Here is a 19,785-nt window from a genome sequence, read left to right on the forward strand (position 1 = left end):
GTATTTTAACGTCATGAACAGTCAAAGAAGACATGACTTGTGCAATGCCAAAAATAAATGTATCGACAGGCAGTAGGATAGTTAGGAGTTAACCTCTTTATAGATCAAAATCAACGTGGGTGTGTCTATATACACCCCATTTGAAAAGAATACAAATTTAGTTATGTTTTAATTTGCTGATGACAAAATCGATATTAGTGCCAATGTAAACTATATTTAAAGATCTAATTACAACATTGGTAAGATAACCTTTACTAATAAGTTTATTTCAAACTTCGATGAGTTTACACGGATCACATAGTGATTTCTGCGCTTTAAGTACAATATTACCGTAAAATTTAGGATTTGAAATACCGTTTTTAAGCAGTCAAATTTACTAATCAAATCTTTGTATCTATGAAGGAATTTAGTAAAAGTTTTACGTAATTTATGGTAACGAAATCCCTGACTTAATAATTTACCAGTGACATCACTACACACACGGGCATAACGAACGAGTTGGGATATTTAAACACCGTACGATGGAGCCAAAGGAACAAGGAAAAAGGAAAATAAGCAATAGGGAATGAAAAGTCGTCTCTTTTGTCGTAAATTTTAGTATGCAGTTTTCCTTTAGAGATTGAAATGTCTTAATCTAGAAAAGGGCAATTACTGCTGTTTATGTTAGATTTAGTTAAAGTAAGTTCGTTATGGTAAATTTCGGAAGTATATTTAGAGAACTCTGGATTATTTAACGAAAAAATGTCATCCAGATAACGGAAGGTATTGTTGAATGTATCAACCAAATATAACAATGACGTGTTTTTACTGAGTTTGGTCATAAACTGAGATTCATAGCAATACAGGAAAAAATCTGCTATTACAGGGGCGCAGTTAGTGCCCATAGGAATACCTGCTACTTGTCGATACACTTTATCGCCGAAACGTACATATATGTTGTCCAGGAGAAAATTTAAAGTTTCCATCATATATTCACATTTACAGTAAGTGTATCTAGCATACTTTCCTTTTTCGTTACAGGAAAATGCTTTAAACGAGTTACAGCAAATAAATTTGCAATGAGATTTTTCAAAAGACAATTTAATTAAATATGAAAACTTTTTCTTGATAAGATTGTGTGTAAGTGTAGTATAGAGAGTAGAAAAATCATAATTGTCAACAGAATTAAATGGACCATCAAAAGCATTTTTTTATATCTAAAATACCATTATTTTTATTAGCTTTATTACAAAAGTTAATAACAAGTTCTTTGATAGAAGTAAGGGAGGTAGTTAGAAGTACTGACAGATTGGTAGTAGAACACTTACAAGATGCGCAGATGAAACGGAATTTAAATGTTTTGTGTGACGATTATACGACATGGATACGTAAAAAAATGAGAAAATCGTGCACAGAAGATTTATTTTATGATATATACATGCACATTGGTTCACGAATTGGATAAACATTATTTGACACCAGTCACTCATTTCATATGACTTTAAAAACAGATAACCGAATTCAAAATTATGGACTGAAATGTCTGCCAGCATCATTTTGAAACTATTATCTGCTTAGACATTTAATGAAACCATATCTTCGCCCGAGATTGAAATGATCAACACATGATTTTAATATCGAGTGCAGAAGAAAATTAGGAACTTTCCGTTTTGAATTTTCCCGGAGTTCAGTTTTTTTTGTGATTTTACTTTTAACATATGCCAACACTTGTTACGACGAAGCTGTTGTAAATATGATCTCTATGATGATTTTGTTTGTATCAAATTTATGATCGATTATTAGGTTAAACTGTTTGAAGACCAGTATTTTTTAGCCGAACATCAACATTCTATCTTTTGTATAAATCATTAAAGTCATACATGATTGATAAATGTTAGAATATTATGGTATAATAAACATCTGTGTGTATGTATACACTATTTCAACCAGTTTGCAAACAGAATTCCATATAATATTAAGGTAATAGGGTCGTTTATTTCATAGAATTTTTAATAATTTGTCAAAACGAAGGTTTTTATCATGCTTTTTTCAAAAATATAACAAAAGGTATGGGTCACCGGACTTTTTTTCATGCTACATGTTGTGCAAAGTGGTAATATTTTGTATAGATTATTCATGGAAAATCTAAGTTTGTGTGATAAAAAGAAAACTACATGATATAATTTAAAAACAAAATGTGAGTAGATAGCTCTATTAACATGCTTTAAGATAAGAAAATGAAGACTTGTTTTCTTGCTACATATTAAAATAGTTAAATTCACAACACTTTCTATTATAAAATTACTTTATCTGAGTTATCTCTCCAACTATCTAAATTATCTCCCTTTATTTGGCAAAGTTGAAAGAAAAAAAATCAAACACAAATATGGCTGTTTTTTTAGAAATTACAGCCGAATAAAACACATAATTTTCTATATTTACATCAAAAGTCTAACACATGCATTACATTTTACTCTCAAAATTTGCACATTTTATTAAAGATCTTGACCAACCGTTATCTGCTACTTCAAAATCCAAGATGGAGAAAGACACCCGAGCCAACTTAACAACAATTTGAACTATATTTCCCAGAATAAATCTATAAACTATAGAATGAGGTGGATACCCGAAACAGTTAATCAACTGTAGGTATTACCTACAGCAGGGTGTTGGCTACGGTAAATACCAGCAGTGGTTTTCGTCTGATGTGGATTAGCCGAACATGAATATGTTATATTTTGCATATATCATTTAAGTCATACATGAATACAAATAATAATAAATTTTATGCAGAAATATATTTCTAAATTGTTATTTTGCAGGTCTTTGGGCGGAAATGAAATCTTAACGCTTGACATGAATATTTTTCGAGGTTTGACGGCTCTTCAGACATTGTAAGTAACTTGGTTCTATAAAATCAAACAAAACAAAAAGAAAACCAATTTCCCTTTATGCTTTGCGTGTTTATTGTCGTGTTGATTTATCTTATCTTTTTTGAAAATTTAGCAATTTCCAAATTTATATTTATTAATGCGTGCTTTTTTAGTTTGAGATAACATGTACACTGTATCAATGTAAATAAAAACAAAAATTAGAACGTTAAGATTAATGTTATTGAACTTTTAATAAACTCTTATGTGATAGAAATGTTTTAAAAACAGAGGTTACTTGTATCTGTTTAGGAGAAGGTAGTTTACTTGAGCAGATACCTCAGAACTCTGAATAAAGTTGAGACCAAACCTTGATAAATAGCAATACCATTATATATAATACAGTTGCACTTCCTTGATAAGTAGTACATATTTCAAGAATAGTAAATTCTTTGCACTATGGACAACTTCAATTTGACTTTGCCCCAAATAATGACAGGAGAATATTCTGCAACATTCTAAGAACATTGATAAATTTCGTTTTGAATAAAATGATTACCGTTTCTAAAAATTACAAATAAAGATATTTACGTTTAGATTTATGTTATTCAATTGATTCTTTCATTGACGACAAAAAACAAAATACCAAAAGTTTTATATAGTTTTTACTGAATGAGAAAGTGAACCATTGAAAGACCAATATTACTCACAAAAATTATTTAAAAACATAAAGAAAAGTTTTTTTGCCAAACATAATATACACTACCAACAATTTGACTAGCGTTAACATGTACATTAAATGCCGCTATAAAAACAGTACTTTTAGGAAACATTACTAAACAGTACATTAAATGCCGCTATATAAACAGTACTTTTAGGAAACATTACTAAACAGTACATTAAATGCCGCTATATAAACAGTACTTTTAGGAAACATCACTAAACAGTACATTAAATGCCGCTATATAAACAGTACTTTTAGGAAACATTACTAAACAGTACATCAAATGCCGCTATATAAACAGTACCTTTAGGAAACATCACTATTCAGTACATAGATTTTTATATCATTTTCAGTAATGTTGAGAAAAAGTTGTTTACAGTACTGAAAATTTCAGTCATTTATCAGTACTGAAAATTTCAGTCATTTATCAGTACTGAAAATTTCAGCCATTTTTAGTGCTGAAAATTTCTACACATACAATATAAGGTCAATGTCAGAAAAATATAAAATGTTTTTATACTACAACTAGTTGTGTTTATTTTATATAAAATATTGTAACAAAGCTCTATTGGTTTACGATGTCAATTTCATCATGGCACACTTTCTCCACAATCAGGGGTCCATGAAGGGATGAAAATAAGTCTTTCGTTTTTGTAACGATTTGAATAGCTATCAATTAATTAATTTATGTTGCAGTATAAAAGCAATATTAGGTCAATGTCAGAAAAATATAATCTTTTTTTGTGCTTGGCGCAAAACTGGGGAAGTGCTCGGTAGAACCTCGCCCTTCCCCAGTTTCTTAGCCTCATACAAAAAATATGTATGAGACTGCGAAACTGGGATAGGGCAAGATTTAAATGCGCCTTCCCTTTCCCCAGTTTTATTCAGAATACTAAAAAGTTTATATCTTTATGACATTGACCTAATATTGTTTTTTTCTTAATGCAACCTAAATTAAAATTGATTTTTAAATCGTAACTGTTATATATTATTAGCATGAATATCAAACTGTGTGTATCCCTTAATGAACCCCTGATTGCGGAGAAAGAATTGCATGATGAAATTGACATTGCATAAAATATAGAAATCAACTACAACGGAAGCCCGCAATGAACGGTGTTTTAATCTTTTGCTGACGACAACTTCCAAATCTACATAGGACCAGGATTTTTTAAGGTAAATAGTTACGAAATATATCAATGCAGTTCACATTTCATTTGGTTAGTATGGTGATCACGAAATCAAACACATTTCATTTGGTTAGCTATGGTGATCACGAAATCAAATAACGTGTTCAAACTTGGGGCATTTTAGTTAGTTGCAGAACCTGTCCGTCCTGGGACAACTCGGACCGTCATAAAAAGACAGCTAGGACCATCTATAATGGCAACTCAGACAAAAACAAAAGGAACATGTTTACTAAGTTTCAAGTTGATTGGACTTCAACTTCATTAAAAACTACCTCGACCACAAACGTTTACCTGAAGTGGGACAGACAGATGGAGGAGTGCAAAGAGTTTCAGAGGAGAAGATTTTTGTAAAAAATTTACGAAAAATTGGTAAAAAATGACTATTAAGTGCAATAACTCCTTAAGGGATCAACTTACCATTTCAATCATGTTAATTTTTTTTTAGATCTTACTTTGGTGACATAATGGCTGTTTACAGTTGATCTCTATCTATAATAATTGTCAAGATAATAACAGAAAACGGACAAAATTTCCTTAAAATTACCAATTCAGGGACAGTAACCCAACAACCCATTGTCCGATTCATCTGAAAATTTCAGGGCAGATAGATCTTGACCTAGTTAACAATTTTACTCCTTGTCAGATTTGCTCAATGCTTTAGTTTCAGAGTGATAAGCCAAAATATACATTTAACCTCTATGTTCTATTTTTAGCCATGGAGGCCATCTTGGTTAGTTTGGTTAGTTTGGCGGGTCATCGGACACAATTTTTAAACTAGATACCCCAATGATGGTTGTGGCTAAGTCTGGTAAAATTTGGCCCAGAAGTTTCAGAGGAGAAAATTTGTTTATAAGTTAACGACGACGGACGCTCAAAATTCGGATTTGTGGACATATTTTTCCTGTCGACAGGAATACATAACTTTTTTGTATTAAAAGATAAACAGATAAACATTATCTGTTTTATGTTAAATTATTTGTAAATTTTGTTTTATATATAAAATGTTCTTTAAATGTGTGCAATTTGTTTTTTTCTTCTTCAAATAATCCATATTTTTTTAACGAAAGTTTACTTTTGAACACTATTTTTATTTGTTTTTTTTAAACTGAAAAAAGTTTTAAATGTCTGAATATCTATATTATTTCTTTTTATTAAACATAATTTGGCTAATTTAAAAACTCTGCACTTTCCCTCTTTTTTGCCAAATTGAGTCCTGTTACCAGGAAATGGTAAACATATGGGGCTTAGGGAAGTAATAGTGTTGTGTTAAGCTCATGTGGCTCTATTCAACTAATAAAGTTTAATTCTGCGGTCACACTTTGCAACGATCGCACTACGATCTGTGAAAAAATGCAAATGTTGACGATCGTAGCGCGATCTTGAAGATCACAGTAAGGTCGTATCACGGTCGTGGTGAGGTCTTCAAGTTCGTGATGAGCGTATAAAACTTTGAACATGTTCAAAGCAATCGTGGTGGAATCAGGTATTAGTGAGTTCGCACTAAGGTCGTGGTAAGATCGCAAAGGTCGCTGTATCATTATAGCGAGAGCGTAGTGAAAGCGTGATTCTATTCGGAGAGACCAGTACCATAGTGTGGAAACGGAACTGTACGGTTTTCTAATAATTTGGTCATTCGGGAGACTGTCAAAAGGGGCCCCGACATTTGCAAAATAACAAGTTGCTTGAAGAAAATTTGATGAACTCTTATGTTACTATATATAGCTATGTAACGTTTCTGCTTCAGGTTTTGGTAGCTTTAATATTCTCATAAAGAACCAATAAAATAATAAGAAAGCTATGTGCATCCAAACGTTTTCCTTAGAATGATGGAGCTCCATGATGTGTGAAACGATCAAATTTGCCACACAAAAGGGATCAAAAATGTATAAAAAAAACGACGAAAAATGTAAAAAAAAAACATCGAAAAATCAATTTTTGCTACCTGAATTTCCACATGTACCTTTTCTGATATATAGTCGTACCTGTCTGAAAGTTTTGAAGTCATTGTTCCAGTAGAAATCCAAATATATTCATTTTCTCCATGTCGGATATTTTTATTGACTGTACAATCGCTTGCAAGTTTACTGTAAAATCACTCTGAGCCTTCCTGAACAATATCAATGAGAAGAACATAAACCGTGTACTATCTCTTCTGCCACATTCATGATTAGTTTATGTTTTCCATGATACTTCTGTCATATAAATATTTATTAAAATTGCTGTAATCCAATGCTGCAACACATGTCTGGAATGATTTTCTCTCCTTTTTCTGTTACAATTTAATATCAGTTAGTTATTTTGTATTGTTATCAATTTTTTATACCTAAATTACACACTCAAAAGTTGAATCTGACTGAGCGGATCCGGCACGTGGGGAGATGGAGTGTTGATGATTGAAACTCCATTCAAGTTTTTCGATTTTTTTTTATTTTGTGGAATTAAGGGTGTTCCGTGGTTTGGATCCCGCACCTGATCTGATATCGTTATTGATAGTATTAAATGATGATCCGATCATTCAACTGATTTTTTTTTTATAGTTTGGTCTTGTGTTGTGATAGTTTTTTTTATATATATAAATGAGCGCACACAGACATTTTTAACCCCGCCAAATTCTGTATGTACCTGTTTTAAGTCATAAGCCCGTAGTTCAGTGTTTGTCGTTTTTTCGTGTATGTCATAAATGTTTTTCCTAAATTGTTTTATTATGAATTAGGCCATCATATTGTGTATTAATTCTTATTTTTCATGTCGGAACCTGTTATTGCCGACTATAATTGCTTAAATCCATTTATTTTTTTAACTTTGAAAATCCTATCACATCTCCTTCTTTTTATATTGAAGATATAAATAATTATGGTTTGATAAAATGTTGATCTCACTAAAAAAAAACTTTTTCGTTAATTTGTCGGATTCTATAGTTGGGAATATTGAAAAGTTCCCGATATAAAAAAAAAATCATGTTGTTTTCTCTGTCTTTCTGATATCAAGGCCTCTCCAATCCTTGATAACATTTAATTTTACTTGAGCTTTTTCTTCCAGTAGTTGTAGCTTGTAGTAAACAGAAATCTCATTGGAAATTATACCACATCTTCTTATTTTAATATCGAGTTTATTGACATATATAATACGTGTCTTTTGCTTGGATCCGTGGTTAGCTACCACTATTTCACATTCGAATTCCTTTATCAAGTTACAATATTCCGATCCTCTGATGAAAACTTCTTTGTTTTATTGTTCAAATATGTATTTATTATTTTTTTTAAATTGCTGGTCAAAAACATATTAAGTAAAATTCGAAATATGCTAATTACCCTTGCAGAGCATCTAGTCACCTTTTTTATATATAAATATTTATTTTGTACGAGGATTATTTTCATTTTTATTTTAGATTGGATTTTGCTAATTGTTGACAGCCGTGCGATGACCTATTGTTGGTAATTTCTGTCATTTTGGTCTCTTGTGGAGAGTTGTCTATTTGGCAATCATACCACATCTTCTTTTTTTATATCTATTGTATACATTTTGTTTTTGTCTCTGATATAGTCACCTTAAAAGGGTTCCTTGATAGGATCTTAATTGGTAAAATGACTGGTTTTGTGCTTATTTTCATTTCAAATACCATACATGAATATAATAGGACAGACAAGGAATATGGAACGCCATAGCTGTGTCACAGTGGAAAAAATGGAAAAAAAAAATATTTTGATACTTTTTGGACATTTTGTTAAAGATTTTGTAAAACCAGTGATTTTGTTATATTTGCAATATTTCACTAGGGATTTTGATGTTTTTATTGTGCTAATTAAGTTTAGAAGATTAAGCTAATATAATTTCATGTTTTAATTTTTTTTTTTTTTAAATAGCGACATTTTACTTCAAAATGATCTATTATTCCTGAGACTACTATAACACATGTTATAGTAGTCTCAGATTATTCGTATTTGACAAGCCAAGGCTTTAATCCCATAAATAAGTCTGTATGTTCTATAATTGTTAATTATTATCTACATGTATGTGTTAATTTTTCTGCTATCCCTTATTTGAATTTTCTCACTCATTTAGAGAAATATTTGTCAAGTACAAGTAGTTTTGGTTTGTTATATAAATTAATTTGTTATTTTGATGTGGCAAATTGGATTTAGTATTACACTGAGCAGTCCCAACTGTATTCCATGCTGAACTTATTAAATTATACATCGCGCTAACCAGAGTCGTCTTTTGTTACTAGAGCTAGTCCCAGAGTCAGAGTCCGTACTGTTTATTGTGTTTGTGTGGTTCCAGACCAACACATTTCCCAGTCACAGATACACCCAGAATTTATTTGTGATAGCTGTCTTTCGTTGTTCATATTTAGTATAAGCTGTGAAATTTAATTATTTTCAGCTTTTATTACTCGATTATGAGTGCCCTTTTTATTATGTTCAAATGGTTCAGTAGTATAACAATTATGTTGAGCAATAACATCATAATGTCATTATATTGTGCAGATCTGGTATTATATTCAGCACTTTAATCAATATACTTTTGTCTTTATATTCAGTACTTTTGAAAATATCTTCTGTCAACATATTATTATATTATGTAGATTTCTCATTATGTTGATTACAGAAACCGAAATATTCAGTGGTCAAACACACTTTTTATACGCCCGTCGTCTTTAGACGGGACGTATTATGGTATACCGTTGTCCGTCCGTCGTCTATACTTCGGAAAATAACTCAAAAACGCTTTCACCAATTTCCATGAAACTTAAGTGAATTGTTTATATCTATTGACGTAAGCTCCCTTTTGTTTTTTTTTAATTTCAAATTTTAAGTTTTGGATTTATTGGGCTTTATTTATAAAAAAAAAAGGGGGTCCGTTGTCCACACTTCGGACAATAACTCAAAAACGCTTTCACCAATGTCCATGAAACTTTGGTGAATTGTTTATATCTATTGATGTAAGCAAGCTCCCCTTCAATTTTTATAAATTTCAGATTTTAAGTTTTGGATTTAGAGGGCTTTATTCATAAAAAAGGGGGATTTTTAACACTTCGGACAATACTCAAAAAGGCTTTTACCAATGTCCATGAAACTTTGGTGAATTGTTTATATCTATTGATGTAAGCTCCCTTTCAATTTTTATAAATTTAAGATTTTACATTTCCGTGTTATGAATTTTTATGCTTAAAAAGGGGTGATTTTCCAATTTGGAACAATAACTAACACTTTAAAAAACAAGTGAAAAGAGCAACGGGCGTATCATGCGCTAAAGCGTAGCACTTTATTATCAGTACTGTTATCATTATGTTGAGTGAAATAAATATTATGTTCTGTAGACTGATCATTATGTTCAGTAAAATAAATATTATGTTCAGTTCAAACAACTTTATGATCAGTAGTCAAAATGTTTTATGTTTGGTTCAAAAAATATTATACTAGGTGGTTAATCAATTACTTTCAGTGGGTTTTTTTTTCATTATGTGGTGGTGGTAGACTTCCGAAAATAACCGAAAACATGTATAATTTTTTCGGGTAACATGTCGTCTGCTATACAATGTGCTCTTGCAGAACTTAATCTGCAAATCTTTCAAATTAAATTTTTTAAAGATGATAGGATAGAAGATGACACTTTTCAGCACCTTACTGATCAAGACTTGATCAGACTAGGTGTTGAAACTATTGGTGATAGAATAAAGATTGAGGGAAGCAATGAGGATGACTCTGTGACTATATTACACAAACATTAGCAACTATAGGTCATCATAATGCCCCCAATAATTAGAAAAAGCCCCCGCATAGTCAGCTATAAAAGAGGGGGAAAGATACCAGAGGTAGTATCCCCGAAATGCTGTGTGGTAGACAGTGTTATTAATTAATTATTAGCGCCCTTGGTGAAACTTCAAATTTCATAATTAATGTATTTCATTGTTAAATAATTTACATGAAGCATATAAGTATACATTTGTTAATTGCATAGCTTTTGCTATTTGAATTCGTTGGTTAAAGATATTTATTTATATTGTAAAGTTTAATATTTGCATCGTCGCAAAATCTTTGGTTACCCTCTTTGTATACATTCAGTGAGAAAGTTATATATTTTATAGATCATACAGACACTAAAATAGGAAATTGATAATGCTTGTCTATCCTTTTTTTGATGCGTTTTGTTATTTGATTTAGCCATGTGATTATGGATGTTCCGAATTGAGTTTTCTCTTATACTCCAGTCCCACTAAGCCACGATCGCACTACGATCTGTGAAAAAAATGCAAATTTTGATGATCGTGTAGGTCGCAGTAAGGTCGTACCACGGTTATGGTGAGATCTTCAAGATCGTGAAGAGCGTGGCCAACTTTGAACATGTTCAAAACAATCGTGGTGCGGTCGTGGTAGAAGCGTAGTGAAAGCGCATTAAGAACGTAGTAAGATCGGAAAGGTCGCTGTACAATCGTTGCGAGAGCGTAGCGAAAGCGTGTTTCTATTCGGAGAGATTGCGCTACGATCTCACAGCGACGTTATCACGACCTTAAGTTCAGTATTTTTGTGATTTTACTCTCTACTCTGTTACCGGCCACAAAAGAGCTCATCAACCAGAGAATTAATTTAATAAACACAAAACTGTAATAAATCCCAGTAATTTTAAGTTTTGGAAGCTCTTTGGTATTGTATTAGGTACTTTAAATGAAAAGAAAAGTTACAAGTAACATATTATATTAGTTTAAACGAGTAAACACTAGGGACTATATTCGTGAACAACGAAGCGAAGAAGAACAGACAATTGTGGTCTCGGTCGTATATTGGTATGACGTTGGCGTCGTCGTCGTCGTCGTCGTCGTCCGAAAACATTTGATGTTTTCGCACTTTAACTTAAGTATAAGTAAATAGAAACATGTGCAATTTAAACACAAGGTGTATGACCATAAAAGGGAGGTTGGGATTGATTTTGGGAGTTCTGGTCATAACAGTTTAGGAATTAGGGACAAAAAGGGCCCAAAATAGCATTTTACTTGGTTTTCGCACAAGAACTTTCAGTAAACAGAATTCTATTAAAGGAGTAGGTACGGTAAGACTCCTTTTTGGCCCAAAAATATAGCAGTTTTACAAAATTGTGATAATGTAATCGTTAAGCCATTTATTGGAAAGTAGAATGATTCTGGTACATAAATATGGGCTGTTTTTGACAATACAATGCACATATATCGGGTACTAGCATCATAAAGTCACGCTAAAATACTGAAATCTTCACAATTTCAGCATTGTAGACAAATTTTAGACGGTTTCTGTCTAAAATCATCTTCGCTATTATAGCCAAGGGTTACGAGAGAGCGGGAGTGGATCGTAACCCTTGGCTAGCGAAGATGGTCTAAAATGAAAGTGGCCGCATTCGTGTTCATCCATAAAATTGAAATGTAAGTTGTATTTGATGATAATACATAATATATATAAAGGTTGAGGATGAACACGGATGCGGCCACTTTCATTTTTGACCAAAACCATCTGAAAAGAGACGATTTTTGGCGAATTTGATAGATTTTTCATATTAAGCTTGAATCAGAGCGTTTTTAATGATTTAATCAGTTGAAATCTTTCACAAAAACTAATTGAATCAATTGAAATAGACACTTTTAAAAGTGTTTAAAAAGTGTCTAAAATATTTCGTCAGATGAACTTGAAAATTGAGGCCAAAATCGGCCCTTACCGGACCTACGTCTTTTAACATAAGGTTTATGACCACAAAAAGAAGGTTGGGATTGATTTTGAGAGGTTTGGTCCAATCAGTTTAGGAATTAGGGGCCAAAAACGGTCCAAAACAAGCATTTTTCTTAGTTTTTGCACAATATCTTTAGTATAAGAAAATAGAAATCTATGAAATTTTCATACAAGGTTTATGACGACAAAAGGAAGGTTGGGATTGATTTTGGGAGTTTTTGTTTTCGTATAAAGCTGCGCCCTGCGGAGCATCTGGTTCTTTGAGTGGCCCAAAAGCGTGGGATTCATTATCCAGTGAAATAAAAAAAATATACTATAGGTGTTTTTTATACGACCTCAAACATTTTTTTGGATCGTATAATTGTATGATGTCGTTGTCGTCTGCGTGGTCCGAAGCCCAATTGGTTTCCGGACAGTTTCTTTAGTTTAAAAAAAATAGATCTTAATGATTTTTTTTCTAAAGAGTCAATACCACAAAAGGAAGGTTGGATCGATTTTGGGGATGGTTGTCCAACCGTTTTGGAATAAGAAGCCCAAAACAAGGATTTTTCTAGTAAGGATAATAACTTGTGTATAAGTATTTCATTTGCTCTGAAATTGTACCACAATGTTTAAAACCACAAGTAGAAGGTTTGGATTCGTTTACGGGGTTATGGGTCAAAAGTTTAGGAATAAAGGGCCAAAAAGGGACCAAAAGCCAGCATTTTTCTAGTTCCAAGACAATAAATTGTGTTTAACTGTATTGACTTCTCTAAAATTGTACCAAAATGTTCCACATAACAAAGGGGAGGCTAGGATTAAATTTTGGAATAATTGCCCAAAATATGTAGGAATTAGTGGGGCAAAAAAAGAAGCATGTTTCTAGTTTCCAAACAAAAATTGTTTAGGTGAATTAATCTCTCTGAAATCGTAATACAAGGTTCCATACTACAAGGGAAATGATGGGACTGAGTTGAAGGGTTATTGCTTAAAAAGGGGGTTTCAATAAGTTTTTTTTAGGGGGGGTTAAAAATTTTAAGGGATTCCTTTATTTCAAAAATTTTCGAAATTCGAATTTTTATAAATTTCAAGAAGAAGCCTTCAATTGCACAGTATTGTATAGTAGATTTGTTAGATCTCTGGCCACATTTATTTTGTGACAAAAACCTTAATTATGACAAAAATTCGATCACAATCCAAATTCAGACAGTATGAAGCTTCAATATTGTGACCAAATTTGCTCCAACCGTTCAGGGTTGCACCACTGCGGTCGTATAAAGATGTGCCCTGCGGAGCATCTGGTTGTTGTTGTAATTATAGTTTGATTATTTAGATCTATTGTTTACATTTGTATATTAGTAAATTATTCATTTATGTAGTTGATATTGTATGTAGAGAGCCTTATTGAAATTTGGTTTAATCCTAATGAGTTTTTATTATATTGTTATTATAACTCGCAACTTGACTTTTGTAACTTGCAACTCGACTTTCGTAACTCACAACTCAATACTCGCAACTCGACTTTCATAACTCGCAACTCGATACTCGATAAAAAGTGAATCTCTTGCGAATTGCCGAAATGATGTCAGAGGCGGATTAAGGAGGGGGGAGGGTCCAGCCTCCCTTTTTGGGAAAAAAATCCTGCTTGCTTAAAAGGGAATCACCGAAGCTTGACTGGAGCGGGGCCCCTCTTAGGCAGTCACCGGGCCCCCACTTATGAAAATTACTGGATCCGCCACTGGATGTTGCCATCAAAACTGTGTCACTTAAAATAATTTGTCTCCGGGTATATTGTTATGCAATCTGTAACTTTACTACAATGGTTCTTTTATGGTTGCCATGGTAAGGGGTGTTTTGTTTTAAGGGGACAATAATTTGATGGGGTTTTTTTTTTGGGGGGGGGGAGTTGACGAATAGATCTAATCATTTTGATCTGTTGCTACGCAAGTTTATATTTTACTACAGCAAAGATTCATTTTTACTTTTTTATACGCCCGTCAAAATTTTGACGGGACCTATTATGTTATACAAATGTCCGGTGTCCGTCCGTCTGTCCGTCTGTCCGGCGTAAACATGTCGCGCCGTAACTTGAGAACGACTTATCCAAATTTCACGAAACTTATTGTAGTTGTTTCTTATGATAGTCAAATGATTTGTATACTTTTCGGTCAAAATAAGATTAAAACTTTTTGAGTTACGGCACTTTGTAACTAAAACAGGGGTGTGTTTTTTTCACATGTCGCACTGTATATGAAAAACAATGTTTGACTATTGCTTAAAACTTTACACACTTCTTAGTTATATTAATTTTAAGATCTGTATACTTTTTGGTGATGATTTAAAATTTCGTTTTTCAGTTATTTAGTATTTTGTAAAAAAAAAAGGGGGAGGGTATTTTTACATGTCACGCCGTATCTCAAAATCAATTTATGATTGTTGCTTAAAACTTTAAACACTTCTTTGATATATTGATCTTAAGATCTGTATACTTTTGGGTGATGATTTAAAATTTCATTTTTCAGTTATTTAGTATTTTGTTAAAAAGGGGGAGGGTATTTTTACATGCATGTCACGCCGTATCTCAAAATCAATTTATGATTATTGTTTGAAACTTTACATACTTCTTTGTAACATTAATCTTAAGATCTGTAAATTTTTTGGTTTTAATTCAAAATTTTATTTTAGTGATATTTAGTTTTTTTGGGTTCATATGTCCCTCTGTATCTCAAAAACAATATATGGTTATTGCTTAAAACTTTCTCAATTTTTTTTTATGATTATTGCATTAAACTATCACACAAGACGACAAGTGTATCATGCGCTCATGGCGCAGCTGTTTATTTTAATTTGTACACAATTTAGTTCCTGCATTTAAAGTTGCAGAGAGTTAATTTTCCTCATGCTCTGGGCATATTGGTCAAAATAATTTCTGTCAAGTCTTATCAGCCTATAGTAAAGTTTTAAAAAATTCATTTAAAAGAATTGGTTGTCATATTTGTTTAGCCCACTTTGCTATATTCATAAATTTTTATCCGTAATCATTGTCCGTTAACTTATCTAAAATTGTAAAAACTGGTTTCCTCTGCATACTAATGAGCTTAATTATTTTACCAAACTAGGGAACAAGAAATCTTCATAGGGATACATAGATTGAACATTTTCTAAATGGATCCACAGAACTCTGTGTCTCACCTGCAGTTGCTGCTGTTGGTGTAAAAGTGTGATGTTGACTATAAAAGTGGGTATATTTATCAGTAAAATACAGAATTTAAAAAATAATATATGTGCATGCATCATACTACATGGATAATAAAAACAATGTTATGGCATATTCATAGATCTAATTTTAAGGGTTAACTTAATATAGCTCTACATCTTTTATATACGCTTTAGATTTTAAATATTTTGGCCACGAGCATCACTGAAGAGACAAGTGTTGTCGAAATGCGCATCTGGTGCAGAAAAATTGATACCGTTAATGTTATTATTAAATTTTGCAGACTCGACATAGGGATAGTGATCCGGCGGCGGCGGCTACGGCGGCGGCGTTAGCTAACTTCTTAAAAGCTTTATATTTTAAAAGGTAGAAGACCTGGATGCTTCACACTTTGTATATAGATGCCTCATGTCACGAACTTTCGGTCAGTAACATGTCCAATGTCCTTGACCTCATTTTCATGGTTCAGTGACCACTTGAAAAAAAAGTTAATATTTTTTGTAATGTTAAATTCTCTCTTATTATAACTAATTGGATAACTATATTTGGTATGTGCATACCTTGCAAGGTCTTCATGCCCGTCAGACAGTTTTCACTTGACCTCGACCTCATTTCATGGATCAGGGAACAAGGTTAAGTTTTTGTGGTCAAGTCCATATCTCAGATACTATAATCAATAGGGCTAGTATATTCGGCGTATGGAAGGACTGTAAGGTGTACATGTCCAACTGGCCGATGTCATCTCACCTTGACCTCATTTTCATGGTTCAGTGGTTAAAGTTAGATTTTTGTGTTTTGGTCTGTTTTTCTCATAATTTATGCAATAGAACTTCTATATTTGTTGTATGGAATGATTGTAAGGTGAACATGTCTAGCGAGCAGATGTCATCTGACCTTGACCTCATTTTCATGGTTCAGTGGTCAAAGTTAAGTTTTTGAGTTTTGGTCTTTTTATCTAATACTATATGCCATAGGTCAACAATATTTAGTGTATGGAAATATTTTATGATCTATATGTCAGTCGTGCAGGTTTAATTTGACATTGATCTCATTTTCATGGTTCATTGCTCAGTGTTAAGTTTTTGTGTTTTGGTCTGTTTTTCTTAAACTATTAGTAATAGGTCAACTATATTTGTTGTATGGAAGCATAGCTGTACATGTCTGCCTGGCATGGTTCATCTGACCTTGACCTCATTTTCATGGTTCATTGGTCTTTTTTAGTTATCTTGGTTAATGTTAAGTTTATGTGACAGTCTTTAATAAAGCTTTATACTTAGGACTATCAACATAATATCAATGACAAGTAAAGAAGGCGAGACATTTCAGCGTGTTCACTCTTGTTTATCTTGTTCTAGTTTATTATGGAGACTGCAATGATAAATTATAAATCCCAAAAAATCCTTAATCTCACCATTGTACGTGTCAGAAATGCTAAATATATGGACTCATCTTAAAATTCCTTAATAATAACCCTGATTGGTAAGGTTACCGTAGTATTTGATGATTATTTAAGAAAATTGTACCCTGAATTTTATTTTTAGATTTCAGCAACAGAATGAAGAATTCCAAGAGTCTAATACGGTTTATTAAACAGGATTTTATCATTGAATCAACATCCTACAAGAATATAACATACACATAAGTAATTATGTGCAGGGAAGAACATTTAAACAAAACTGTAAGAGACATACAGTGGTGGTGTATTTTTAAAGAGACCGAAAGAACCTATAATAACTTGCCATGAGTGTATATTTTCCAAACCAGAAGCTCGTTCATAATAATATACAATTTAAATTAAAATTATTGTATGAACATTACAGATAAAGTCTCAAATGAAACATTTAAGTACAAAACATTGAAATAGTCCTTTCCATGTTGTGTGACATGTAGAAATGTTATGCTTTCACCATTCATGTAGCTCCATATAGAGGAATGGGTCCCTGTCCCCCTCCCCCAAAAAAAAACGCATTCGTATCCGACTGCAATCAATCGATAAAAAACACCAAACAAAAATCAAAAGGGAAACATACCATCGACACTTAATACATGTAGCATGCTCTGCATTGTGAATGAAAGATTTTTTTTATGTTTTTTTGACATGAGACAAGCAACGAGAAGGTTCCTACCTTGGTACAGGCGTTTGCATAAATTATTTTTAGAATATTAAGTTGATAAATGGATTAGAAAAAAATCTTTCGTTCTGTCTTTTGTAAGTAAGACCCTTTTCCCTGAGTAATTTGTTTCAAAGTTGATCAACAAATACAACTAAAATCCAGGATGCGAGTCATCGATGTACATGACTTTGCTTGTCTTCTTGCTTTATTGTCGTGCCTGTGACATGCGAAAGATATAGATAACAATCCTACGGCGTTAGCTATTTGTATTGAGCTTGATATTTTATATGGTAATTGACTTTAACTGGAGGCTTCATACCTTGTGGCTTATACATGTATAACGAAAGTCTGTATTATATCTGTTGGCCTTGACCTCATTTTCATTGTCAAGCAACTGCTTGAAAACAAATTTCTATTTTTATTATGTTTTTTTCTCACTTAACTATTAATGAACTACCGAATTGGACTATTTAACGGGTTTGTAATAACATGAGCAACAGGATGGGTGCTACATTTATATGTGGAACAGGATCAGCATACCCTTCAGGAGCACCCGATATCAAACCCATGGTGGGATTCGTGTTGTTTAGTCATTAGTTGTCTTTCTGACTTAAATTGGTTTATCTCACATTGACTTCATTTTCATGGATCTTTGACAATGTGTGATGTATGTGACACCTGTACTAAAACTCTAACCTTGGTCTATCAGCATAAAATAATTCGTGAATATAAAAGCAGGCGAAACGTTTCAGCTTGAGCATTCTCGTTGCATCTTATAAGTTGTATTTGTCTGAGACATTATTGGTTAGAGCTTACAGGACTCACTTTAATTGTTGAGGACCAAGAAATTTGAACAACAAGAAAAAAATAAAGATAGGTTGTATTAAACATGCTCACGACCAAAAAATATTTACTTTCTATAATATTATCTACAGTATGTTCAGTTTCTGTTAAATTCTTGTGAAGACTCGATTCGTGTTCATTTCCAATTAAAAAAAAATCATGTGATAGATCGATTCACTTTGGGTTCATAGGTAGAACATTTGTCTGTAGTTTAGATCTTTTACACTAACCGTGATTTTGAAAGTGCTTAAGGTCAAGGACAAAAAAAATATTTTTTTTGCAATTGAACACTCTTTTACTTGTAACGTAAAAGATGAAGAAAACCGAATAAGACTCCAATTAGTAATAGACTGAAATATCTTTTGTAGAAGTGTTACTGTTTTGTGGAGATTTAACTAACATTTCTTTTCATATTTAGAATTATGTATTTTAATTGGATTCTGCCTTACTACCCTAAAAATTAGTCCAGCTTTTCATTCAAAATCTACTGCTGTCAAAATTCTTATGCTATATTAAAACCACACAAAGAACAATTCGAAGCAAAGTTCTATTTTCTTGCCGTTAAATAGAAAATATCAGTGTTGGTAAAAATAAGGAATGTTGTTATAATTTTCAATGATACAACTATAATAATTCACCAAAGTTTTAGGTAGATATACGCAATTGTAGTCGACTGTACGACCTTCATAGAGTGAGTAAAAGTCGCTATAAAAGGTTTAAACATGTGAAATATGAATATGAAAAAATTCATATCAGAATATTAACTGCCTAATGTACATGTATAACAAAACAATTTACAAACAACAAATATTACCGAAATGAACCAACCACAACCACTAGACTACAGGTTCCTGACTTGATCCAAGGTTAATGTTATAAAAGTATCTTGAAACGTGTGCTTATTCTTTTAAATTACTTTTAAATTATTACTGATAACAAACTGTCATGGTATCAAAGAATCTTTTCTATCTATAAGAGAAACGTGAACTATATTAAAGACGTCATTGCATTTCAAGTGCTACAAGAAAGTATGAAAGAGCAACAGTTTTAATATAGACGACTGCATATATATAATCTACATATTTAGTTCTATAAATAAAACAAGGAGATGTGGTATGCCTCCCAACTAACAACAACAGAACAAGGATACTATATAAATAACCATAATGTTCAAC

General features: G+C 32.3%; 1 long non-coding RNA gene across 1 annotated transcript; it reads left to right on the forward strand.

The window, feature by feature from the left end:
- The first annotated feature begins 4,625 nt into the window (after window positions 1-4,625).
- LOC134692976 (uncharacterized) lies at window positions 4,626-17,472 on the forward strand. The gene is made up of 3 exons (XR_010102301.1): window positions 4,626-4,749; window positions 15,556-15,674; window positions 17,195-17,472. It is a non-coding gene; the product is annotated as an uncharacterized LOC134692976 (long non-coding RNA).
- The last annotated feature ends 2,313 nt before the right edge of the window (window positions 17,473-19,785 follow it).

The sequence above is a fragment of the Mytilus trossulus genome, chromosome 12, assembly GCF_036588685.1.
Source record: "Mytilus trossulus isolate FHL-02 chromosome 12, PNRI_Mtr1.1.1.hap1, whole genome shotgun sequence".
NCBI lineage: Eukaryota > Metazoa > Mollusca > Bivalvia > Mytilida > Mytilidae > Mytilus > Mytilus trossulus.